Here is a 27,411-nt window from a genome sequence, read left to right as displayed (position 1 = left end):
ATTCAGGATCTCACTCCGTTGTCCAGGCTGGAATGCAGTGGTGCGATCATGGTTCATTGTAACCTCAACCTTCTGAGCTCAAGTGATCCTCCCACCTCAGCCTCTTCCCGTGTAGCTGGGAGTGTGCCACCATGCTTGGGTAATTTTTAAATTTTGTGTAGAAATAGGGTCTCACAACGTTGCCCAGGTTGGTCTCGAATTCCTGGCTTCAAGCGATTCTCCTGCCTCAGCCTCCCAAAGGACTGGGATTACAGGTGAGAGCCACCGCACTCAGCCTAGCCATTATTCTTTATAAGTTTTTTGTTGTTGTTGTTGAGACGGAGTTTCGCTCTTTTTGCCCAGGCTGGAGTGCAATGGCATGATCTCGGCTCGCTGCAACCTCCGCCTCCTGGGTTCAAGTGATTATCCTGTCTCAGCCTCTGGAGTAGCTGGGATTACAGGCACGTGCCACCATGCCTAGCTAATTTTGTATTTTTAGTAGAGACAGGGTTTCACCATTTTAGCCAGGCTGATCTCAAACTCCTGATCCGCCTGCCTCGGTCTCCCAAAGTACGGGGATTACAGGCGTGAGCCACTGCATCTGGCCTTTATTCTTTATAAGTTTTTATATGTCTAAAGTATCCTATTAGATTGAGTCATATAAAACTGCTGATATTTGTTTGTTTTAGATTCATAAAAATTGCTGTTTCATATGGTGTAACCTAATATAAGGATGAAGATGATGATGATGGAGAGGGGGCTTTCTTACTAAGTGATTGGTTGTTATTTAACACCTATGGGTGAACCCCTTTTCCCTTAGGTATTTGCCTGCCAGAAGGGTGACACAGAAACCACACTTTGGGAAACACCAGTTTAGTGCTTGGTGTCATGGTTCTGTTACCAATCAAGATCTGGGTCTTGATTCTCAAGACATCCTGGGGATGAGAAGCTTGGGGCCTGAGGCTGAAAGCAGGGAAAAGAGAGGGTGCTGAGGGATCTGTTGAGAGGGGCAGTGAAGTTGGTTACATGTAAAATGCTCAGGCTCTATTTCCCCAGTTCAAGGCTTGGGGCTTAGGTGGTCCTTGACGTCACCTACCTGTTGGGTGGGGGGCAACTGGCTTCTCTAGCTCCTGCTCCTCCAGCTGGAAATCAATGATGATAACAATTTTTAAAATTCAGATATGATTTCTTAAGTGAGAATATTGGGGAGTTAGATGCTTTCTGTATATGGTCTTCTCATCACCAAAAATAATTCAAGGAAAGCATCAATCATCTTACTCTATGGATGCAGCTAAGGTGTAAGTTACAGAACCTGGGCCAGACCCTGCGTTCCTGGGAGGAACACTGGGCTGCAGATTTTGAAAAGGAGAAGAGGGCTGAGAACACAGCATCTGCTGGAGTGGCTACTTCCCCTTGAGAGGCAGAGGAGATCAGCTCCCTGGATCTATGGGCATGTCCAGGCTGGCCCCTGTGGCTGCTGCCTGTCTGCCCACAGACCAGGTTGTTGCATCTCAGCCTGAGTCACCTTGGCCGCTGCTCAGGGCTGTGGACTGCTACCTTTGCTTTTTGGGTTTCCCTGCAAGACATATGGAGTTCACTCCTGGCTTATGACTGAAAGCAGTGGGGAGAGTGGGTGGCGTGTCGTCTACAGGATGACATCACCACCTCCGTCATCAGCACCTCCATCATCACCACCACCATCATCACTGTCACCATCATCACCACCACTATCGTCACCACCACCATCACCATCATCACCACCACCACCATCATCACCACCATCATCATCACCACCACCATCACCACCGCTATCATCACCACCATCACCATCATGAACACCACCACCATCACCACCATCACCACCACCACCACCATCACCACCACCACCACCAACACCACCATCATCATCACCATCATCACCACCATCACCACCATCATTACCATCATCACCACCACCATCAGCACCACCATCATCATCACCACCACCAACACTACCACCACCACCACCACCACCATCACCACCACCACCATCACCACCACCACCATCACCACCACCACCACCATCACCATCATCACCACCACCACCATCATCACCACCATCATCATCACCACCACCATCACCACCGCTATCGTCACCACCATCACCATCATGAACACCACCACCATCACCACCATCACCACCACCACCACCATCACCACCACCACCACCAACACCACCATCATCATCACCATCATCACCACCATCACCACCATCATCACCATCATCACCACCACCATCAGCACCACCATCATCATCACCACCACCAACACTACCACCACCACCACCACCACCATCACCACCACCACCATCACCACCACCACCATCTCCACCACCAACACCACCACCATCAACATCACCACCAACATCACTACCATCACCACCACCATCATCACCACCATCACCACCATCATTATCACCACCACCATCACCGCCATCACCACCATCAGTACCACCATCATGACCATCATCATCACCAACACCATCACCACCACCACCATCACCACCACCACCACCATCACCACCACCATCACCACCACCACCACCACCACCATCATCACCACCATCATCATCACCACCACTGTCATCACCACCATCATCACCACCACCATTCCTGCCACCTCCATCAGTATTCTTCTATTTTTCTGAGACAGAGTCTTGGTCTGTCACCCAGGCTGGAGTGCAGTGGCATGATCTCAGCTCACTGCAACCTCTGCCTCCCGGTTCAAGCGATTCTCCTGCCTTAGCCTTCTGAGTAGCTGGGATTACAGGCGTGCGCCATCACACTCTGCTAATTTTTGTATTTTTAGTAGAGACAGGGTTTCACCATGTTGGCCAGGCTGGTTTCAAACTCCTGGCCTCATGTAATCCACCCGCCTCGACCTCCCAAAGTGCTGCAATTACAGGTGTCGGCCACCGCGCCTGGCCATGTTGTTAGTATAAGTGGATTTGAATCCCTGCTTTATTACATATAAGCTTGAACATGCCCCCTTATAGCGCTATGTCTTAGTTTCCTCAACTGGGAAATGATGTTCGTCATATGTTAGACTAGGCCTGGCGTGTAGTAGCCATCTAACAAACTCATTCATTTATTGAATAAATGAATCAACCCCAGTGGGGCACTAACAGAAACAGGGAAAACAATCATGAACAAAAAATCAAAGAAAAAAAAAGAAAATTGCCAGTCTTATGCAGCTTACAGTCTTATTAGTTAAAGGTAAATCTGGGCCAGGTGTGGTGACTCACACCTGTAATCCTAACATCTCAGTGATCCTCCTTCCTCGGCCTTCCAAAGTCCTGGGATTATGGGCGTGAGCCACCACGCCTGGCCTGCTCTGAAGTTTTAGAAGACGTAGACTAAATAGTCAATGCAGACAAATTACATTTAGTAAACTAAGATCAAAATTTCCAAGTCAGAGTGCATTTTTTCTTTCCTTTGAAGTCTTATCAAGAGCACATTCAAGATAAATGTTCTCTTGAATAGAGATGCATATATACAAAGACATACACCTATCATTAAGTATTACCTTTCCCATTTTCTCTGTTATTTACTTCTGAAACTCCAATTTGTTTTTTGTTCCACCTGTCTTCTATGTCTTTTAACATATCTCTTACATCTTTCTTCTTCAGAATTAGTGAATCAGAAAATCTACTAATTTACCATTTAATTTGTGTACTAAGTTTTCATTTTTAGTTATATTTTTCATATCTAGAAGTCTTATTTTGTTCTTTGTAAAATTTAGTCATTTAATTTTTATTTTTTGACAAAGTCTTGCGCTGTTGCCCAGGCTGGAGTGCAGTGGCGCAATCATAGCTCACTGCAGCCTCAACCTCCTGGGCTCGAGCAATTCTCCCACCTCAGCCTCCCAAGTAGCTGGACTACAAGCATGCACCACCATGTCTGGCTAATTTTTAAAATTTTTCTGTAAACATGGGGTCTCCCTATGTTGCCCAGGCTGGTCTCAAACTCTTGGGCGGCCTCCCAAAGTGTTGGAATTACAGGCGTGAACCAATGTGTCCTGCCCAGTTGTTCTTTATAGTCCCTGTTCCCTGATTTTTTTTAAAGCTTCTCTGTTAATCTTCAAATAAATTCAGCATCTGATTTGAGTTGGTATTTGAAAATAAATAAATAAATAAAATAAATATATTCAGCAGTCTTCTAGTAAATGTTAAACAACTGTATCACTGTCTCTTTTAAAAAAAAAAAATAGAAGCCCTAATTTAGAGTTTGCCAACCTCCGTGGTGTAAATATTCCCACCATGGACAATGTCAGGCTACCAATGTGATATTGCTGCACGTGGAGTTGGGAAGAGATGCCCACAATCAGCTCTCCCGAGCTCCGCCAGCTGGCTTAAGCACACCTTTGATTTTACACATTTGTATCTCTATTCGGGTATCCGAAGTCTCTGGGTTTGTTTATTTGTCTTTTAGAGACTCTGCTGCTCAGGCTGGTGTGACCACTGCTCAATGAATTCCTCAATTCGAATCCTTGAATTCCTGAGCTCAAGTAATCCTCCTGCCTCAGCCTCCAAAGTAGCTAGGATTATAGGCGCGTGCAACCATGCTCGGCTAATTTTTAAACTTTTTTGTAAAGATGGGGCCTCACTATTTTGCCCAGGCTGGTCTTGAACTGCTGGCCTAAAGTGATCCTTCCACCTTGACCTCCCAAAGTGGGAGGGAGCCACCGGGCCTGGCCTCTGTGTTTACTGTCTATGGTTTCTATTTACTTCCACTCAAGATGCTATGCTTCTTTGCCTGTGTGTGTAATTTTTTTTTTTTTTTAATGTGAGCTCTTCATTTCTTTAGAACTTTATTGTAGGTGACCTTTGAATCCTGGAATAAAGTTAAATTCCATTAGAGAGGAGTTGACTCCACCTCTGCTAATCTTAAAGCACCCTACTTCCAGTTCATAACATCTTTAGGTTATTATTATTATTATTACTAGATAGCATGAATTCAGGTCACAAACCTGAGTAAGGACCCCTTTGTAATGACAAGTTCTCAGGTAAGATATTTTTCTTTTCCTACATTCAACCCTAAGATTGGGACAGGCAAATTTCAAAGCTGTTTCTCTGGTAGGGTTTAGCTCTTGCTCATTCTTACAGTGACAGTGTACTCCATTAGGGTTCTGCTGTATGCAGAAATCTACCATTAAATCTACCTGTGGCCAGGTGCGGTGGCTCATGACTATAATCCCAGCACTTTGGGACACCGAGGCAGGCAGGCAGATCGCTTGATCTCAGGAGATGGAGACCAGCCTGGGTAACATGGCGAAACCCTGTCTCTACAAAAAATACAAAAAAGTTAGCGAGGCTTGGTGGTGCCTGTAGTCCCAGCTACTTGGGAGGCTGAGGAGGGAGGATCACTTGAGCCCAGCAGGGTGAGGCTGCAGTGAATGTGAATGCACCACTGCACTCCAGCCTGGGTGATAGAGTGAGACCCTGTCTCAAAAAAACAGAAGCAAAACAAAAATTCTCACCTGAGTTCTCCTAGTATGCTCTACAGCTTTCAAAGGAGGAAGCTCAGGTTCTCTGGAGTTTGATAGGAACCTTCAGGAAAAAAAAAAAAAACACCTTTACTGAGTGCTCACCAGCATTCTTAACTTCATGCCATTTGTGGGATCTAAGGAGCCTTATCTTTGTGCCAGACCAGCAATGTGTTTTATTTTTATATATTTATGTATATATTTTTTGAGACAGAGTCTTGCTGTGTTGCCCAGGCTGGAGTGCAGTGGCACAATCTCGGCTCACTGCAACCTCTGACTCCCCGGTTCAAGCAATTCTCCTGCCTTAGCCTCCCGAGTAGCTGGTACTACAGGCATGCGCCATCACACCCAGCTAATTTTTTTGTATTTTTAGTAGTGGTGGGATTTTGCTATGTTGGCCTGGCTGGTCTCAAACTTTCGGCCTCAAGTGATCTGCCTGCTTTGGCCTCCCAAAGTGCTGGGATTACAGGCATGAACCACCATGCCTGGCCCACCAATGTGTTTTAAAATGGTTTTGTTTTTGTCTTTGTTTTAAGATAGAGTCTTGCTCTATTGCCCATGCTTGGGTGCAGTGATGTGATCATAGCTCACTGCAGCCTCCAACTCCTGGGCTCAAGCAATCCTCTTACCTTGGACTCCCAAAGTGGTGGGATTACAGGCATGAGCCCCTGCACCTGGCCTAAAAGGATGTTTTAAAATATTTTATCCAGCAGTTTAGTTGTTTCAGTGGGCAGAGAGAGTCATGAAAGTATCTAATCCTCCACAGTGGCAGAACTAGAAGTCCATTACCTTTAATATATAAATGACGTCAAGGTGCATGAAATTTACTACACTATTTTCTCAGTCCTTTTCCTCCTCGAGCCCTCTATTGTCCTCACACTCTAAAAGGCATAATTTCTAGGAGTTGAGATAGCTGCTATAGTTGCCATAGGTCCTTCTGAAACTGTTTATGATAAACATGCATTAAATAAAAGGACTTCTCGGCCCGGCATGGTGGCTAATGCTTGTAATCCCAGCACTTTGGGAGACTGAGGCGGGTGGATCGCCTGAGGTCAGGAGTTCGAGACCAGCCTGGCCAACATGGTGAAACCCAGTCTCTACTAAAAATACGAAAAATTAGTTGGGTGTGGTGGCCTGCACCTGTAATCCCAGCTACTTGGGAGGCTGAGGCAGGAGAATCGCTTTAACCTGGGAGATGGAGGTTGCAGTGAGCAGAGACTGCACCATTGCACTGTAGCCTGGGTAACAGAGTGAAACTCATCTCAAAAAAGAAACACTTCTCACATAAAGATAAAGCGAATTAACTATGATGTGGCGATGTGGCTTCTGTCCTTCTACACATGCTCCAAAACAAATCCACTGGCTCTGAACTCAAGACCTGCTCATCTGCCTTTGTTCCCTCAGTCAGTGAATGATATTCCTTCCCGCCCGCTCCCGGGACAGCCAGGCGGGAGACCCGGAATCATCTTCCACCTTTACCATGACCTCCCACACCATGCAATCTGTTCCCAGGTCACTCGGTGGTGTGTTCTTGGGATTTCTGGAGTCTCTTGTTCACCTCCATCCTTCATCCTCACCCAGCTTTAATTATCATCTGTAATTTTTGTTTTGTTTTGTTTTGTTTGAGACGAAGTCTCACTCTGTTGCCCAAGCTGGAGTGCAGTGGTGCTGTCTCAGCTCACTGCAGCCTCTGTCTCCTGCATTCAAGAGATTCTCCTGCCTCGGCCTCCCAAGAAGCTGGGATTACAGGTGTGCACCACCAAACCCAGCTAATTTTTTTTTTTTTTTTTTTTTTTGAGACGGAGTCTTGCTCTGTCACCTGGGCTGGAGTGCAGTGGTGCGATCTCGGCTCACTGCAACCTCCGCCTCCCGGGTTCACGCCATTCTCCTGCCTCAGCCTCCCGAGTAGCTGGGACTACAGGCGCCCGCCACCACGCCCGGCTCATTGTTTTGTATTTTTTAGTAGAGATGGGGTTTCACTGTGTTAGCCAGGATGGTCTCGATCTCCTGATTTCGTGATCCGCCCGCCTCGGCCTCCCAAAGTGCTGGGATTACAGGCGTGAGCCACTGCGCCCAGCCAATTTTTGTATTTTTAGTAGAGACGGGGTTTCATCGTGTTGTCCAGGCTGGTCTGGAACTCCTGACCTCAGGTGATCTGCCCCCTTCGGCCTCCCAAAGTGCTGGGATTATAGGCATGAGCCACGGTGCCCGGCCTATCATCTGTAATTTAAATTCTCTTCATCACTTCTCATCTGAACCTGGCTCCCTACATGGTCTAAGCACATGACTTCACAGTTAGTCCTCCCAGCAATCCTATGTGGTAGGTACAATCATCATTCCCATTTTACAGATGAAGAAGCTGAGGCTCATCAAGCTTAAGTGAGGGTCCCAGGCTAGTCAGTGGTGGAGCCTGACTCCACACAGTGGTCTCATCTAGAGTCTCTATCATAACCACCACTCTTGAAAGTTTGGCTGGGCATGGTGGCTCACACCTGTAATCCCAGCACTTTGGGAGGCCAAGGTGGGCGGATCACTTGAGGTCAAGAGTTCCAGACCAGCCTGGCCAACATGGCGAAACCCTGTCTCTACTGAAAATACAAGAATTAGCTGGGTGTGGTGGGGCGTGCCTGTAGTCCCAGCTACTCAGAAGGCTGAGGTACAAGAATTGCTTGAACCTGGGAGGTGGAGGTTGCAGTGAGCCAAGATCACACCACTGCACTCCAGCCTGGGTGACAGAGCAAGACTCTGTCTCAAATAATAGTAATAGTAATAATAATAATAATAATATTTGTTTTCCTGCCTTCACCATCATCCTCCGTGGCAGCTACAGGGATCTTTCTAAACTGCACCACTGGTCATGTCCCTCCTTATCGCAAAACCCTCCAGCAACGCTTCCCACTGCCTTGGATGAAGCGTCAGCTCTTCAGGACGGCTCTTTTCACCCACACAGGCTCATCCCCTATCACAGGAAATTGTTCCTACTTCATTCCATTCACTCTGCCTGCAACCTCACCACAGCCCAAACATGACATCAGAAAGGAAGCCATGTTCTCCTGTCCTTCTCAGACTCTGACACACTATTCTCTAACTGCACAGATTTCTCCTTCATTTTCCCTTGGTGAACTCCTACACATCTTTCAATACCCAGCCCAAATGTTACTTAGTGGAAGGCTTCGCTCACCTTCCTGCAGAACTGGTTATTGTGTCCTTTGCCCTATAATACCTTGGCAGGGGATTTTTTTATCTTCGAGGATCATTAGTGCCAGAGAAAGACAGGTAAAAGCAAATCTAGTCAGAATGGGACTAAAATTTCATAGTAAATATTGAGGGGAAAAAGGATTTGATTATTTTATTGAGACTCTACCTTAAAAATGAAACTAAAATTTGTAGACATTATTCTGTCTTTAGCTAATGAAATTATAATTGCAAAACTGTACAAATTTTTAGAACGAACAGAGTATGAAGCCAGGAGTGATGTATATTTTTTCTTTTAGGCATAATTTTCTGATAAAAAATTTGTTGGAACACATGATATGACCGTTTTCTGCATGTTTCATGCCATGATCACACAGAAAGGAAGTCATTTTTGCAAAAACGTTAGAAAGTACCACTAGTTTCCCAACGGTCTTTCTTTGTCTTTTCATAATGAAATTATCTGTTTTAAGCGCCTGTCCAGTCTTCTTGTCAATTTCCTCTTCCTCAGTTGTTTCTTAGCCTAAGTCTACCAGATGCTCATTTGTTGATATCTTTGTGGGTGCATCATTTACATTGACTTCAGGAAATTCTGTAACTTGGCAAGGATGGCAGCTTCATTTTGCAAATGATTGCATACACTCAGAGACAGACAGACTAAAAGAGGGTGTTGATACGATGGTCAGAGCCAGACTAGGGTTCAAAAAGGAAGGTTCTGCTGGTCTGGAGTCTAGTTAATTCTATTGGACTGATGTCAATTTCCTGGTGCTAGTAATGCAATGTAGTTATGGGAGATGTTCCAGTTGGGAAGAGCTGGGTGAAAGATACACAATATCACTTGACACTCTTTTTGCAAGGTCACGTGAGTCTATAGTTATTTCAAAACAAAAAGTTAAAAATATTATAACAATAACTCACAGTCAAGAAGGGCCTAAGGAAAGGTGGAAATGAAATGCATAAGACCTAAACTTGGAAATTAAACTTACCTATGACCAGATACTTTATTAGAACATTATTAAAATTTATTATGGATGAAGGGTGGGGGCTAGATAATGAATACTTGGATTTTCACTAAGTCCTTTCATGGAATTATAATTACTTATTTGACTGCCTGTCTTCGCCTCTTGGGACTGTGAGCTTCTTAATAGGTGGGAATGGGTCTTATTGACCTTCATGTTCCCAATGCCCATCATAGGGGCTGGCATTAGATTTAAACCCCTAGTAATGAATGAATGAATGAACGAAGCCTCTGATTTGGTCTTGGCCTAGTTAAACCCTGGGAAAAACAGTGCCTATGGCTTCTCCTGTAATGGTGGCTATTGTTTGGGTTTCCATGGTAACAACAGTTGCTACAGGTTATGGAAACCCCGCTGGAAGGATTTACCTGCTATGATTCTGCCTTCTCTAAGCAGATGGTGTTTGTCCACCTACCTCTCCTACCCCCTGAATCATCGAGGAGGGCTTGGGGAATTTCAGGAGTGGTATGTTTGGGAAAACACAGTTTTGGGTGAGATCACCTCCATGGGCACCTGGAAAGTGACCTGTAGATAAGAATCAATTCTTCCTGTAGAGGCTGGATGCGGTGGCTCCTGCCTGTAATCCCAGCCCTTTGGGAGGCCAGGGCAGATCACCTGAGGTCAGGAGTTCGAGACCAGGCTGGCCAACATGGTGAAACCCTGTCTCTACTAAAAATACAAAAAGTTAGCTGGGCATGGTGGCACATGCCTGTAATCCCAGCTACTTGGGAGGCTGAGGTAGGAGAATTGCTTGAACCCAGGAGGCAGAGGTTGCAGTGAGCCGAGATCATGCCCTTGCACTCCAGCCTGGGCAACAGAGAGAGACTCTGTCTCAGAAAAAAAAAAAGAATAAACTCTTCCCCATGCTGCTCAGCCTCAGATTCTAGGAGGGGGTTTCAGAGTTGGCTTTGTTCCCCTGGAAAAGAACAACTCCATCTTCAAAGTGAGAATATTATTCCCTACACTGTCCTTTCCTCCTTTCTTCTCCCTGAAACTTATAAGAAATAAATCCAGCTGTCCATACATAGTCTCTCTTTCTAGAGGCAATCTATGGAAATCTTTAAATATCATTCTGTAATAATGCTGTTATGCAACTTGACTCTCAAATGTTTCGTGTAATGTATTTTGGACCCCTTTCTATGTCAGTGCATGCAAATCTGCTTCATTCCTTTTTTTGTTTTGTGTATTTACTTGCTTCATTCCTTTTAATGGCTCTACAATATTGTACAGAATGAATATATCATTGCTTATCTAACCAAGTCCTTTTAATGGTGGACGTTGACATTGATCTGTTTTGTTACAAAGAATGTTGCAATGGTCATATACATTTGACTTCCTAGCTGTTGACATCGCTTGCCAACTTGCCCACTGCTATGGTTTGGATATGGTGTGTTTGTCTTCACCAGAACTCATGTTGAAATTTGACCTCCAATGTGGCGTTGTTGGGAGGTGGGGCCTAGTGGGAGGTGTTTGGGTCATGGGGATGGATCCCCCACGAATGGCTTGGTGCTAGTAATGCAGTAATGAGTGGGCTCTGCGAGACTGGATTAATTCTCGTGGGAATGAATTAGTTCCTTTGAGAGTGGGTTGTTATAAAGCCAGGACACCTCTGGGTTTTGCCTCTTTGTGTGGGTCTGTTTCCCATTTGACCTTCTCTGCCATGATATGATGCAGAATGAAAGCCCTCGCCAGAAGCTGGTGTTGTGCCCTTGGACTTCCCAGCCTGCAGAACCCCAAGCTAAATAAAGTTTTTTTCTTTGTTAATTACCCAGTATCAGGTATTCTGGGTTTAATTCTCATGGGAATGGATTAGTTCCTTTAAAAGTGGGTTGTTATAAAGCCAGGACACCTCTGGGTTTTGCCTCTTTGCATGTGTCTGTTTCCCATTTGACCTTCTCTGCCATGATATGATGCAGCATAAAAACTCTTGCCAGAAGCTAGTGTCATGCCCTTGAACATCCCAGCCTGCAGAACCACAAGCTAAATGAACTTCTTTTCTTTGTAAATTTCCCAATCTTGGGTATTCTGTTAGAGTAGCACAAAACGGGCTAACACATCCACCCAAAAGGTTGTAGCTTCTTTCACACTCCCAGCTATAGCATGTGACCATGAAGCCAAATCTCTTGAAACAAAAAGAAATCGCATTAGCAATGAGGATGATGATTAGCGTGCAAAGGAAGAATGAACCTCACTTTACAGGGAGCTTTCTTAGCTATTTTTTGTTTTACTTTCAGCCTCCTAGCAACCTTGCAGGGATGAGGAGAATGATGAGTGATATGGCTATTATAATCACTACTCATTATGCAAATATTTGGTGTCAAGCCCATGCAGGATACCATGTAGAGGGTAGGCCAGGGTGCTAGAGACGGCCAACAGGAGAAGGCACCTCTCTGGGGGATTAGGTTCCTGCACATTCTTCTCCAGCCCAGCTCCAGTTTTTTGCTACCTTTAGAGCCAGACTCCTTGAAAGCATTACCTATACTCCTCTGTCTCGGATTCTTCTCTTTTCTCTTTCTTTCTTTCTTTCCTTCCTTCCTTTTTTTTTTTTTTTTTTTTTTTTTCCTGAAACAGTGTCTTGTTCTGTTGCCCAGGCTGGAGTACACTGGCACAATTATGGCTCACTGCAACCTTGACCTCCCACATTCAAGCAGTCTCACTTCAGTCTCCCATGTAACTGGGACCACAGGTATGTGCCACCATGCCTGGCTAATTTATTTTTATTTTTTAGCCATAAGGTCTCACTGGAGACCTAAATAAATAGGGAGACCTTATCTCTAAAAAAATAAAAATAAATTAGCCAGGCACAGTGGCACACATCTATTTATTTAGGTCTCCCTATTTAGAGGTAAGGTCTTGCCTGGCTAATTTATTTTTATTTTTTAGAGATAAGGTCTCCCTATGTTGCTCAGGCTGGTCTTAAACTCCTGGGCTGAAGTGATCCTTCTGCCTCAGCCTCTCAAAATGCTGGGATTACAGGCATGAGCCACTGTGCTTAGTCCCATTCTGTTAAACCTCCTCCAATCAGGCTTTTACTCCTGCCTCTCTCCCAAATAGCTCTCGTCAAGGTTGCTGTTGCCACATCTAACATGAAAAACCATCAGCATTTGCCATGGTCTACCACTCGCTGCTTGAAATGTTTTTCCAATTTGGGGTTGCTTCTCCTCCTGTATTTCCCCCTCATCACCTCCACTTCTCAAATTAGAGCACACCAAAGCTCTATTCTCAACCTCTTCTCTCTCTTTTTCTTTGAGCTGGATTTTTGCTCTTGTTGCCCAGGCTGGAGTACAATGGCACGATCTCAGCTCACTGCAACCTCCGCCTCCTGGATTCAAGCGATTCTCCTGCCGCAGCCTCCTGAGTAGCTGGGATTACAGGCATGTGCCACCAAGCCCAGCTAATTTTGTATTTTTAGTACAGATGGGGTTTCTCCATGTTGGTTACGCTGGTCTGCAGTGGCCCAATATCAAGCAAATGAGTATTTCGAGCAAACTGTCTCCTGGGTTCAAGCGATTCTCCTGTGTCAGCCTCCCGAGTAGCTGGGCTTACAGGCATGTGCCACCACACCTGGCTAATTTTTGTATCTTTAGTAGAGACGGGGTTTCACTGTGTTGGCCAGGCTGGTCTCAAACTCCTGGGCTCAAGCGATCCTCTCACCTCGGCCTCCCAAAGTGCTGGGATTACAGGCGTGAGCCACTTCACCCAGGCTTCTCTTCTCTTTTCTAGCCACATTCACTTCTTGGGCAATCCATCCAGCCCCACATCTTTAAATACCATCTGTATGCCCTTGACTTACACACGCCAGTCACCGTTCTAGACCTCCTCCAGGAACTCAATAATCCTAATCCACTTCACAACCCAACTTTACATCTGCTTCTTCCGGGAAGGCTTCTCAGATTAATCCACCCACTGCTCACCAGTTTTGTATTCTCCTTGTCCCCAGCATTTGCAGTTGCTGACAACGTTGAAGCTTCACTGGAAGCTTGACATCTTGCAAGAGTTTTCACAGATCAAATAGCACATATTGGGGAGCCTCTCAAAAATTGCGTTACCTTGGGCAAGTTAGTTGACTTCTCTGAGCCCATATCTGTGAAATGGAAGTAGAAATAAACTCCTACTTCTTAGGGTTTCTGTGGCACCCAAAGCAGACATGGTCTATGAAACACCAGTGCCCAGTACACAGTAAGTGTCCACTACATATTAGTATTTATTACTATATATATATTTTTTGAGGCAGAGTCTCACTGTGTCACCCAGGCTGGAGTACAGTAGTGTGATCTCCCCTTACTGCAGCCTCCGCCTCCTGGGCTCAAGTGATCCTACCACCTCAGCCTCCCAAGTAGCTGGGACTACAGGCACGTGCCACCATACCTGGATAATTTTTGCATTTTTGGTACACATGAGGTCTTGCTATGTTGTCTGGTCTGGTCTTAAGCCCCTGGGCTCAAGGGATTCACCCGCCTCAGCCTCCCAAAATGCTGGGATTACAGGTGAGAGCCACTGCACCTGGCCAATTTATTACTATTATTATCTGGAAATGACCTGGCAAGGTAGACGTTTTGATCTCCATCTTACTATGAGGAGCCCAAAGTGCACAAGACTAGAACAATTTGTGCAGCTCACAGTAGCCAGCAGGAAATCAAGCCACATTTCCTCCCTTTCTGTTTTACTTCCCCACATCTTTTAGAGATTCCTTTTCTAATATTCCACTTTACAGCCAATGGCATTGATCTTACATGTGAATTTTGAATCATTCTCCGATTTCTGGTTTCACCCAACAGCAATGACAATACTCTGCTTCCCAGGCCTTTGTGACTTTTGCAAGCATGCTCATGTAGGATTTCACACTTGAATCACCCAGTAATCCTGCAATATGGGGAAGGCACGTCCCACAATGTGGGCAGGCACATCCTCATTTTGCAGACAGGAAAACTGAGAATCAGAGTGGCAAAGTCACTTGTTCATGATCTCACAGCACAAAATGGCAAAAACCATTGTTACAATTCAAGGGCTAAGCCAGGGTTCACCTTCCAGCCTACCACAAACTCATATGCCTTCTCTTTCCCCCTCTCTCCTACCACCAAAAGATTCTGCATTCAGCAGACACTCAATGAATGCTTATAGGGAGCTGCCCCCTCCAGAGAGGGTAAGAGTGTGCACCATGATCATCTGCAGACCCCAAGGAAGACCCAAGAAAGGCGAGTGGGTTGAGCGGCTGCCTTAGGCTGACCCAGCTCTGGAAATTGTGTCCCCAGCTCAAGCATCACCTAGGGGATCATTCTAAGTATTCAAAGTACTTGGGTAGAAAGTATTTCAAAAACAAGTTGGTTGTTTATTCATGGAACTTCCTCCCAAGACAGAGAAACCACAGGGGTAAGTTCTCTTTTCCAATTAAGTACACTAATCTGCTTCTCCAAATTTGAACTGTGCAGGGGACAGATTCCCCGAACTCCTGCAAAGCCAGATTCCGCCCATGCGGGAACCAACTTCAACCAATGTCCACCATTCTTCAATCAACGAACGTGTTGCTAAGAGCCTACAAACTGCCATTCTCTGTGTGTGTGTGTGTGTGTGTGTGTGTGTGTGTGTGTGTGAGTGGTGGGGTGGGAGGGTGGACAAGAGTGGTTGGCATGCAAAATGAAGTATTTTTATTTATTTATTTATTCGGAACAGGGTCTCACTCTGTCAACTAGGCTGGAGTGCAGTGGCATGATTATAGCTCACTGCAGTCTTGAACTCCTGGGCTCGATCGATCCTGCCGCTTCCTGAGTAGCTGGGACTACAGGCATGTACCACCACACCCAGCTAATTTTTAAAAAAATTTTCGTAGAGATAGGGTCTTGCTATGTTGCCCAGGCTCAACATGAATTATTCTTAATGTGAAGGGAAATGTCTTCACAGAAGGTGTTAGGGGCTGAATTGAGTCCCCCACCCCTATTCATATGGTGAAGTCCTAAAACCTAGCGCCTCAGAATGTGACTGTAATTGGAGACCAACTCTTCAACAAGGACATCGGGTTAAAATGAAGTCATTAGGGGCCAGGCGCGGTAGCTCACGCCTGTTATCCCAGCACTTTGGGAGGCCGACGCAGGCAGATCATGAGGTCAAGAGACAGAGTCCATCCTGGCCACATGGTAAAACCCCGTCTCTACTAAAAATACAAAAATTAGCCGGGTGTGGTGGCAGGCGTCTGTAGTCCCAGCTACTCGGGAGGCTGAGGCAGGAGAATCTCTTCAATCGGGGAGGCGGAGGTTGCGGTGAGGTGAGATCACGCCACTGTACTTCAGCGTGGGCAACACAGTTAGACTCTGTCTCAAAAGAAGTAAAATAAAGATGGAGGTCATGCTATGTTGCCCAGGCTAGTCTTGAACTCCTGGCCTCAAGTGATCCTCCCGCTTCAGCCTTCCAAACTCTTGGATTACAGGCATGAGCCGCTGCGCCCAGCCAGAAAATAAACCTTTTTATTGCCGAAGCCACCCAGTCCATGGTTCTTTAATATGGCAGGCTGAGCAGACTGATGCAAAGGGAACGTCCTTTTACATCACGGATTGTGTCCATTGTTGGACACAATTTCCACTCCTCCTTATCGCCTTGCACATGCCTGCTTTACTCATCAACATTGCCTCAATTCTCCTGACGGTGTGTGAGTTTATACCTACTAAAAGGCTACTTGTGGAAAGGCTAAGAACTACTTTCCATCTTCCACCCCACCTGACTGCTAAACCTGTTATCATCAGGGTGCCTTCCCATCCATTCATTGGAACAAGATATTGAAAGAACCACCATTCATCTACCGCTCCGTATTCTTCCGTTCCAGGAAAATTTCTGGCTTTATTTCTTTGATGCCTTCTTCCCTTCTGTCTTCTCACTTCTCTTTTTAGAGAATCCCTAAACTCTTTTAGTCAGTTGTCTGGATACTCATTCATAGAGGCCTCACCTGTCTTCCGTACCGACCCAGCCTTCTGTTGCCCTGTATAGAAAGCAGAATGATGGGAAAAGATGGAGGCAGGTAGAATGCAGTGAGTTAAATTGTGTCCCTAAAAAATATATGTCCGTGGCCAGGTACAGTGGCTCATGCCTGTAATCCCAGCACTTTGGGAGGCTGAGGGGGCGGATCACTTGAGGTTAGGAGTTCCAGACCAGCCTGGCCAACATGGTGAAACCCCGTCTCTACTAAAAGACAAAATTACAAAATGCAAAAATACTGAAATACAAAAGTACAAAAATTAACTGGACACGGTAGTGCAAGCCTGTAATCCCAGCTACTGAGGCTGAGGCAGAAGAATCACTTGAACCTGGGAGGCAGAGGTTGCAGTAAGCTGAGATGGCACCACTGCACTCCAGCCTGGAAGACAGAGCGAGACTCCATCTCCAAAAAAGGAAAGAAGAAAAGAAAAGAAAAGAAAGGAAAAGAAAGGAAAGGAAAGGAAAGGAAAGGAAAGAAAAGAAAAGAAAAGAAAAGAAAAGAAAAAAAATGTCCGTGGCCAGGTACAGTGGCTCACGCCTGTAATCCCAGCACTTTGAAAGGCGGAGGTGGGAGGATGGCTTGAGCCCAGGAGTTCAAGACCCACCTGGGCAACATAAAGAGCCCTGATTTCTACCTTAAAAAAAAAAAAAAAAAGTTCAAGTCCTAACTCTTCATACATGAGCAAACTTAATTCGAAATAGGATCTTTGCAGATTTCATTAAGAATCTCAAGATGAGATCATCCTTGATATAGGTTTGACACAGGTCAAAATCCAAAGACTTGTGTCCCTATAAAGAAAGTAGAGGGAGATTTGAGACACAGGAGAGAGAGGAGAAGGCCAGGTGAAGATGGAAGCAGGGACGCCCAGGGGTGGTGGCTCACACCTGCAGCCCCAGCACTTTGGGAGGCCGAGGGGAGAGGATGGCTTGAGTCTAGGAGTTCCATACCAGCCTGGGCAACACAGAGAGACCTTGTCTCTACAAAAAAAGTTCTAAAAATTAGCAGACATGGTGGTCTGCGTCTGTAGTCCCAGCTACTCTGGTGGCTGCGGATCACTTGAGCCTGAGAGGTGGAGGCTGCAGTGGGCTATGATCATGCCACTACACTTCAGCATGGGTGACAGAGAGACCCTGTTTCAAAAAAAATAACAAGTCTCCAGCATTTTATTTTGGGGAAATTGGGTTTGGTTCATGCTGGTCCCTCTTCCCTGTTGCAATGGTTTTACTGAATGAAATCTTCTTCAGTGCATTAGCTAGTGGTGGGCTCTGTTTATCTTTGATGGACAGAGCCAGAGGTATAAAAACAGTGTGCTCATTCTCCTCCACCTTCCAATCTCCTGTCTGGGCCCCGCATTGGCCAATGGGAGCCTGTGGGTGGTGGGCACCACAGCTGCCTGCTGATTGGGGCTCTTATGGTCAGCACCTGTGCAGACGGCAGGTGGGGAAGGGAAGAGAAGGGAGGGGAATCCCTCTGGAGGCAACAGAAGCTAGCCAGCACACCCTGCTTCCTGGGCGCTTCTCGTGGCATCAGCAACAGTCTTATCATGACTGTCCCTTAAAACATTCCAAGGCCAGGTGCGATGGCTGATGCCTATAATCCCAGCACTTTAGGAGGCTGAGGTGGGCGGATCACTTGAGCCCAGGAGTTTGAGACCACCCTGGGAAACTTGGCAAAATCCCATCTCTACAAAAAATACAAAAAATTAGCTGGATGTGGTGGTGTACACCGTAGTCCCAGCTACTCGCGGGACTGAGAAGTGGAAGGATCGCTTGAGCCCAGGAGGTCAAGGCTGCAGTGAGCCAAGATTGCGCCACTGCACTCCAGCCTGGGTGACACAGCAAGACCCTGTGTCCAAATTTAAAAAAAAAAATTGAAAATGTCTCACTTCTTCTGGGCAATGTGCTCTGAACTTCCAGCTTTGGTCTCAGGACACACCTAAGACACAGGGGCTCTCCAGGTGGGTTCTGATGTCAGATAAAGACATGCATGACCCTGCCTGTTGGGTCACATGGCTGGCAGGATGGCTCTGAAGGCCTCTTGTGTGTCTGGCCTGTGCTTAAATCCCAGCCAAGGGAAGCAGCCGCCCAGTCCCAAGGCCTGGCTTTCGGTTTCAGGCTGCCTGTGGTCACACCAAACTCAAGGACTCTAGAAAATATTTTCCTGGTTCTGCAGCCTCTGGAAACCCCCTAAAACTCCCAGCAGGTGGGAAGGTGCAAGGGGCTGTGAGGAGGAAGCCTCAAAGGCCCCAGTCCCCACGCCTCGCTGGGGTGCCTCTCTCCTTCTAGGATCTGGGAGTAAGGTTTCTCTTCTGACATCCTCAGCCTGGCCCTCCTGCCAGCCTCCACCCCTCACCAGGAATGCAGAATACTCATTTATTATATTATATTTATTTATTTATTATATTTATATATTTATTATATTATTTATTTTTACAGACAGCATCTCACTTTGTCACCCAGGCTGGAGTGTAGTGACATAATCATAGCTCACTATAGCCTCGAACTCCTGGGCTCAAATGAGCCTCCTGTCTCAGCCTCCCAAGTAGCTGGGACTATAGACATGTACCACCAAGCTCAGCTAATTTTTTAATTTTTTTTAGAGACGAGGTCTCACTCTGTTGCCCAGGCTGGTTTCAAACTCATGGGCTCAAGCAATCTTCCCAATTTGGCCTCCCAACATGCTGGGATTACAGGTGTGAGGCACCATGCCTAAACTGGAGAATATTTAAAATCCAGAAAGGAAACAGAAACTGTGCTATTAGGAGGCAGGACAATGGTTCCTCTGGCAGGGGAGTGGCTGGAAGCGACTGACCCCCACAGGGGCTTCTGGGGGCTGCAAACATCCTGTTTCTTGGTCTGGATGCTGGATCTCCGGGAGTGTTCAGTTTCTGAAAATGCATTAAGTTGTACATTTATGATTTTGCACTTTATATATGTTATGCTATTGTTTAAAAAAAAATATATATTTTTTGATAGAGTGAAGCTTTGGAAAATAGCCTGCCAGTTTCTCAAAAGTTACAAAGGGAGCTGGGCATGGTGACTCACACCTGTAATCTCAGTGCTTTGGGAGGCTGAGGCAGGAGGATCACTTGAGACCAGGAGTTGGAGATCAGCCTGGGCAACATAATGAGACCCCCATCTCTACAAATATAAAATTAGCTGAGCATGGTAGCGCATTCCTGCAGTCCCAGCTACTCAGGAGGCTGAGGCAGGAGCCCAGGAGTTGGAGGCTGCAGTGAGCTGTGATCCCACCACTGTACTCTAGCCTGGGCCACAAAGTGAGACCCTCTCTCTCTAAAAAGAAAAAGTAAAAAAGAAAGGTGTTCTAAAATTGACTGTGGTGAAGCTTGGACAACTTTGTTTGTATACTAAAAGCCAATGGCTGTGCACAGTGGCTCACACCTGTAATCCCAGCACTTTGGGAGGCTGAGGTGAAATGATGACTTGAGCCCAGGAGTTCGAGACCAGTCTGGGCAACACAGGGAGACCTCATTGCTATAAACAAATTCGAAAAGTTAGCAGACATGGTGGTCTACTCGGAGGTGAGGTGGGAGAACTGCTTGAACCCAGGAGGCGGAGGTTGCAGTGAGCCGAGATCGTGCTGCTGCACTCCAGCCTGGGTGATAGAGTGAGACTGTCTCCAAAAAAAGAAAGAAAAGAAAAAAAGCCATTGAATTGTACACTCTTAATGGATGAGTTGTATGGTATGGGAATTATACCTCAATAAAACTGTTATAAGAAATTCAGCAGGGCATAGAAACGAAACATAGTGAGTTTTTGGCCAACGTCAGCACCATCACCTCAGATTATTCCACCACATCGTCTGCTACATACTTGACTAGCCTGGACTCCAGTAGACTGAGCCCTGAGGTGCAGTCGTGGCAGAGAGCAAGGGGGACGAGGCAGACGACGAGAAAAGCGAACTGATCCTTGAAGGGCAGCCTGTGGAAACCGACAGCGAGAACGAGTTTCCCATTTTCCCCACAGCTTTGACTTCAGAGAGGCTTTTCCGAGGAAAACTGCCAAAAGTGACTAAGAGCAGCCGGAGAAATTCTGAATGAAGTGAAGTAAGTTGCACCGAGGGAAGTTTAACATCAAGTTTAGATAGCCAGAGACAGCTCTTCAGTTCCCATAAACTCATCGAATGTGATATTCTCTCCAGGAAAAAATCAGCGAGATTCAAGTCAGACAGTGGAAGTCTAGGAGATGCCAAGAACGAGAAAGAAACACCTTCATTAACTAAAGTGTTTGATGTTATGAAAAAAGGAAAGTCAACTGTGAGTTTACTGACACCCACCAGAGGTGAATCCGAAAAACAGGAACCCACGTGGAAAACGAAAAAAGCAGATCAGCTAAAACTGAGACCCAGAGCCCCTGCGGATGACTTGTTTGGAGTAGGGAATCACAAAGCGAATGCCGCGACTGCTAAAAGGAAAAGCACCCGGCGCAGACATACGCTAGGAGGGCCAGGGATGCTACCGAAATCAGCGTTTGGAATTTTTGGAAAGCACATGAGCGGAGTTGGGAGAGAGAATCTCAACTTTCAGCTGTAAACCGGTTAAAACCAAAATGCTCAGCCCAGGACGTTTCCATCTCAGACTGGCTGGCCAGGAATTGCCTACACACTAGTACCTCTGACCTTAGCAGCGGAGAAAGCGGAGATCCCCAGGCAGAGAACCCAAGGACACGAGAAATAGCCACGACCGACACACCTTTGGCTTGTCAGTACGACACAGGCAGTTCTTCCAGCACCTTGGCTTCAACGAACAGTCCCCTTCTTTCCATACCACCGCAGTCACCTGACCAAATAAACGGAGAAAGCTTCCAGAACGTGAGCAAAAATGCTAGTTCTGCAGCAAATGCCCAACCTCATAAACTGTCTGAAACCTCAGGCAATCAATCACAATTTCATCCCTGTCTTTAAACTGGGGGTATGTCTACTCTAGCAAGTAAAAAGCTACTGTTACACATTCCAGCAACTCTGTCAATATTTTCTTGTACCAGAATTGTTATTATGCAGCCTTCATTTGGGCTGGTTTCATCATTTTGCACTGTAAAATAGCTTTACAGTGCATTGCTACAGCCAGAAGAACATATATATATTTAAAAATATATCGGATAGTCATATACAAATGAGCGAGGCATTTGTTGCAACTTACTACATAGCATATACCCCAAGTCACTGAAGAAAATCGCCGGCATTAGTGTGCAGCAAATTTGTTCTTTTGGTTTCATCACAAACAGAAGTGCCTCATCATAAAAATACGTTTGGTTTTCAAGGTGCCCTATTGTTAAAATTAGATAACTTACGTTGAATAACTGAATGTGTTTTATCGGTAACAAATTTCATTACATTTACCAGTTTTAACACAGGTGGATACAGAACTTCAATTCTTTAGTCATTCCAGGTGGATCTGAGTTTTATATTCAAACTTTTGATACAGTTTTTGAGTTTTGCGTGACTTGAATTTTTAATCTTTCTGCAAAATACTTAACTTAAATGAACATATTAAATGTGTATCTTTTCTGCAGATACCAGATTTGATAGAAATGTTGTAACATAGGTGTGTAGATAGTGGATCCTGGATGGAACGGGCTTCTTTATCAAGAAGAATATAATTCTGCATAAGGACCTAATGAATCCAAACCTGTGTCAAGCCTGTGTGCATACCCAATTAAACAATGGAAATAAAAATCATTTTGGTGAAAAAAACAACAAAAAGAAAGAAAGAAAGAAATTCAGCAGGGCATCAGCATTAGAAAGAATACCAGACCAAGCCGAATGAATGCTGGACAGATGGCCCCACCCACAGGGCTGCACCGTTGCCTACCAGCTGGGCTCCAGCCACCGGACAAACATAGACAGTCTGTTGGCTTCCCAGGCTCAGGAATACTCCAGATCATAACCTGGTGCAGAGAATCTTGAAGGCAGGAAGTACAGGCAAGATACAATGCAATCCTTGGGTTCCCTAGAAACAGACCTGAGATAAGGATGCGGGTGGGAATAGTTTATTTGGGGAGGGATCCAGGAAGGAAACGAAGTCAGAATAGGTGATGAGCAACTGAGGCTCAATTCCACTTTGGGGTGAGGGAGATGGGGCATTTACCCTCCACCCAGACCATCACTACGGGGGGCTGCTCCTGGGGCATTCACTGCCTCCTTCTCACCCTGGCCCCGGTGGATGGAGCCCACAGGTGCAGAGCCACAGCTTGCCTGGGACATTGGGCATGTGCTGGATTTTCGAGTGCCAAGGAATTGGGCAGGGCAGCTCCAAATCCACCTTGTCTGAGCAGCTCTCAGGTGCTGTGAAACCCTGGGTAAGTCCTGGCCCCCACAGGCCTCAGTTTTCCCTATCTGGAAAGTGAAGGTGATGAGAGCAGTGTTCTCAATGGGGCATTTGGCCATGTCTGGAGACATTCTGCATTGTTACAACAGGGAGGGAAGGTGTGTCTGGTATCTAGTGGGTGGAGACCACAGATGCTGAATCCTACAGTGCACAGGACAGAATTTCACAACATAGAGTTATCCAACCCAAAATGTCAGCAGTGCCTCAGCTGAGAAACCTGGGCTAGGATCCACCCACCGCAGCCTCCCAAAGTGCTGGGATTACAGGTGTGAGCTACCGCGCCCGGCCGAGAAATTCTAAGAATGATTTTCAACTTGAACATGCCAAGCTCTGAGTATATCCCAGGGAAGGCTTATGCCAACCTCATGCCAGTCAGGGGCCACTGCTCCTGTACCACTGAGGGCCCCAGGCTGCCCCTCGGAAGCAGACGAGCCTGGGCTCCCTGGCTCCAAATCTGCTGTAAGCCTCTCCTGGTTCTCCTGTACAACACTGGGATACCCCTCATGAGCTCTGGGAGCAGAAGCCAGGACCATCCTAAAGGCCTGGAGACAGCCCTATAAGTCCTCAGTCCTCAACCCAAACCCTCAGATTTTTAAAAATAGATTCTACTTTTTAGAGTAGTTTTAGGTTCACAGCAAAATTGAACAGAAGATAGAGGTTTCCCTTGTACGCCCTCCCCCCAAACATGCACAGCTTGTCCCATTCTCAACATCCCTCTCCAGAGTGGAACATTTGTTACAACTGATGAATCTATATTGACACATCATCACCCCAAGTCCATGGTTTACATTAGGGTGGATGAATGTGCTCGAGGTACATTCTGTGAGGCTGGGCCAATGGGTAATGACATGAATCCACCATTACTGTGCCATACAGAGTTTGCACTGCTCTAAAAATCCCCTGTGCTCCACCCATTTATTCCTGTCTCCCCTCAACCCCTGGCAACCACTGATCTTTTTGCTGTCTCCATAGATTTTCCAGAATGTCATAGAGTTGGAATCATACAGAGTATAGCTTTTTCAGATTGGCTTCTTTCACTTACTAACATGCATGTAAGTTTCCTCCATGTATTTTTGTGGCTTGATAGCTCATTTCTTTTTAGCAGTGAATAATATTCCATTCTCTGGATGTACCTCGGTTTTTATCCATTCACCTGCTGAGGGACATCTTGGTTGCTTCCAAGATCTGACAATCATGCATAAAGCTGCTATAAACATCCATGTGTAGTTTTTTGTGTAGACATGAGTTTCTAGCTCATTTGGGTAAATGCCAATGGGCCTGATTCCTGGGTTGTATGGTAGGAGTATGTTTATTTTGTTAAAAACTGCCAAGCTGTCTTCCAGAGTGGCTTCACCATTATTGCATCCCTACCAACAATGAATGAGAATTCCTGTTGCTCCAAAGGGGGGAGGTACTACACACTTTTAAACAAACAGATCTTGCAATAACTCACTCACTCACTATCAGAAGGACAGCACCCAGGGGATGCTGTTCATGAGCACCCATTCATGAGAAACTGCCCCCCTGATCCAATCACCTCCCACCAAGCCCCACCTCCAACATTGGGGATTACAGTTCAACATGAAATTTGGGTGGGACACAAATCCAAATCATATCACAGCTGGACTTAAGTCCTAGCTCTGCCACTTACCAGTGGGACCTTGGTCAAGTTGCTTAACCTCTCTGGGCCCTGGGAGAAGCAGCACAGTGCAAAGTAGCACTTGTGTTTTGGGGTGTCTGCCCATGTAGCTCTTACACTGGGGCACCTATGGAAACTGCCATTTTTTATGCTTAGTATCTTAATACTGAAGTCCCTTTGTCTTGGTCCATTTCATGTTGCTATAAAGGAATAACTGATGCTGGGTAATTTACAAAGAAAAGAGGTTTATTTGGCTCATGATTCTGCTGGCTGGAAGTTCAAGACTGGGCATCCAGTGAGGGCCTCAGACTGCTTCCACTTGTGGTAGGAGGTGAAGACAAGTCCACGTGTGCAGAGATCACATGGACAGAGAAGAAGCAAGAGTAGGGGCAGGTGCCAGGCTCTTTTTAACAACCAGCTCTCTTGGAAACTAACAGAACAAGAACTCACCCCATGGGAGGGAGAGATCCATCCCCATGCCCCATGCCCTAAACACCTCCCATTTGGCCCCACCTCCAACATTGGGGATCAAATTTCAACATGAGGTTTGTAGGGAACAAATATCCAAGCCATAGCACCCTTTTCCCACTGGCAGTCCTGAGAGCCTCTCTTCATGCTTAGTTTCTACTCCTCTGTACCCTGGGTAAGTGCTTATCTCTTTAGGGGGCTTCCCCATGCATGAGTCATGGAGCCAGTGTCTTAAGCCAAAAGATCTCAAACACGACACCACAGTGGACAAATATCCATCTACCCATTTTTTGCATGATTCAAAATAAGGTAAGATATAGGTATGGCTGCTGTGACAAAGGCCAATCAGAGACAAATGTATTTCTTTCTTGGGTAACAGTCCAAGTATCAGCTATTCAGAACAGATAAGGAGGCTCTATAGGGCAGGGTCTCAGCTTCCCTCTCTTTCTTCGTTTCCCAATCTTTATTCATGGCTCCCACCTCATGATTCAACATGGCTGCTCCAGCTCCTACCATCACAACTGCATTCTATCAGAGGGAAAATATAATCCCAAAGTGGCACAACTTACTTTATTAGCTTTACTTTACATGACCATACTCCTTGCAGGGGAGGCCAAGAAGGGTGATCTTTAGCTGATAGGACCATGAGCCAGCCAAAAATCCTCATCTGATGTAAGAAGATATTAGGGTCAGCTGGTAGTTTTGCCCTACATAACAGAACAGATAAAAGTTTAATTTTATTCATGTGGTTGGATGAATACTCAGACCAAGGGGTGTGAGGAAAAGGCCCCCAAATCCCCAACAGAGTAATGGGCAAGAGGCTGGAGTGAGACAGAAGCCTGTTTGGAAAAGCTGTCAATGTTTTCTTTTGTTCAGTCAACAAACAGGCATTGAGCATCTCCATTGTGTCTGACACTATAGCAGACACTGGGTGTGTGCAGTGAGGAAAGTGGGTGAAAAAGCTAGGTCGTTCCCAGCTGACATGGTGATCAGTTTCTTGCATGCCTTTAGTATTGTGCCTCTGTTTACTGAGCACCTAATATGTGCCAGGCCTGACTAGGGGATAATGAAGCAGAAACAAATCCAGCCTGACCCCAAAAGACTCTCACAATGAATAGGCACTGCCCACAAGCCACTTGGGAAAGCCCAGCTCCCTCTGTTAGAATCACACCTGCCTGGGGTGGGGTGGGGGTGAGGAAAGGAGGAAGGATGGCCTGATCTTCATCAGCATCAGTTGCCTGAGCCGTGGTTCCAATCTCACCCCCATGCTGTCCGTCTGTGGCCCTTTCCCCTCCTCTGATGTTCAAGGTCTAGAGCAGGATTCATGGCCCTCTCCTCAAGGCAGCGGGGATCTCAAGAGACTTGGACCTCTAGAAGTGGCCACGGCAGGGGTGTGGCTGGCTGGTCTGTTATCCAGGTGGCATGGGGAAACACTCATCCTGGTTTGCTTGGACTATCCCAGTTTTAGCACTGCAGAGCCTGCCTCCTGAGAATCCCCTTGGTCTGGGGAAACTAGGAGAGTTGGCCACCCTAGAACCTTGCATTCTGTCTGGGTCCTCCCCTACTCCCCACCTTCTAAACCAGTGGTTCTCCACCCTGGCTGCACATTGGCACCTCCTGGGCAGTTTTTTAAGAACGCTGCTGCCTGGGTCCCCCTGCCAGACGAATTCATTCAGAGTTCAGGGTTGAGGCTGGGTGTAGATCTTGTAAAAACAAAAACAAAAACAAAAAAATCTCCCAGGGGATTCAAGGTGGAGCCAGGGTGTGAGCCCCTCCTTGGGGATGGGGCTGAGCCAGGAGATGGTTGAAGGTAGATTTTTGTTTTCTAGCTCCAGTGAGAGCTGAGGAACAGTGGAGAAGGAGCACTGGATTGGGGTTCATTGACTCATTCCATCACCCACTCATTCATTCATTCATTCATTCATTCATCAATTATGTACAGGGGACCTGCTATCAGTCAGGAGCTGTCCTGGGGCTGGGGACATGGACTGGGGGAAGAGGGTGATCATGAACCTGTTTTCAAGAAGCTCACATTCGAGTTGGGGAAACACATAGTCAACAAACAAGTCACCTGGATACTTCCAGATGAAGGTGGGAAGGAACTTGATGGAGTGATGTGTTGGACGAATGGGGGTACATCAGCTCCTGAAAGTCAATGGTTGGGTGCAGCATCTGGGGGCTTCACCACTCCAGATCTTTGGCCTTGACTGTTGGGTCCTGAGGCTTCTAGAAGACAGAGACAGCCCCCAGGCAGAGTCCCAGGTGTTTGCCAGAGAGTGAGTGT

At 46.2% G+C, this 27,411-nt stretch overlaps 1 pseudogene; it reads left to right on the top strand.

Moving 5' to 3' along the window:
* The first annotated feature begins 20,197 nt into the window (after positions 1–20,197).
* Positions 20,198–21,757, top strand: LOC100990774 (rho GTPase-activating protein 21-like; annotated as a pseudogene).
* The last annotated feature ends 5,654 nt before the right edge of the window (positions 21,758–27,411 follow it).

Source organism: Pan paniscus, chromosome 18, assembly GCF_029289425.2.
Source record: "Pan paniscus chromosome 18, NHGRI_mPanPan1-v2.0_pri, whole genome shotgun sequence".
Taxonomy (NCBI): Eukaryota; Metazoa; Chordata; class Mammalia; order Primates; family Hominidae; genus Pan; species Pan paniscus.
This window is presented reverse-complemented; position numbering and strand designations above follow the sequence as displayed.